This window comes from Phalaenopsis equestris, unplaced genomic scaffold (assembly GCF_001263595.1).
Source record: "Phalaenopsis equestris unplaced genomic scaffold, ASM126359v1 Scaffold207403, whole genome shotgun sequence".
Taxonomy (NCBI): domain Eukaryota; kingdom Viridiplantae; phylum Streptophyta; class Magnoliopsida; order Asparagales; family Orchidaceae; genus Phalaenopsis; species Phalaenopsis equestris.
Window position 1 is genome coordinate 217,247 of NW_018226737.1, and position 416 is coordinate 217,662.

The window sequence follows — 416 nt, forward strand, 5'->3', positions numbered from 1 at the left end:
GAACATTGACTAATCCTATGCTTGGTTACTGATTCTGCAGCTAGGCTGGGTGGTTACCGGCTCTCACTTCGGAGCTCCCATGTTCCCCTCACCTGAGGGCTAACATCTACACATCAACACCCAAACGATAGGACCGAATTGGGGATTTTAGTCAGTCACTCTAAAATCTCCAATTCTACGCCCGATAGTAATATTTCCCTATTTACTTGCACCCAATTTCCAAGGGCTTTGACCTCCCTGAATCTTAGTTGTAATCTTCACTTTAGTTGCAAAACTCCACATATTTTAACAAATCAATTGGCTATATTGAAAGTAAATTAAGATCGAAGTGAAAAGATCATCACAATTTCTTAAACATTTTTTATGGCTTCACCAATTCAAATCATCATTTCACAAATCTCGAGACAAGGAGAAAG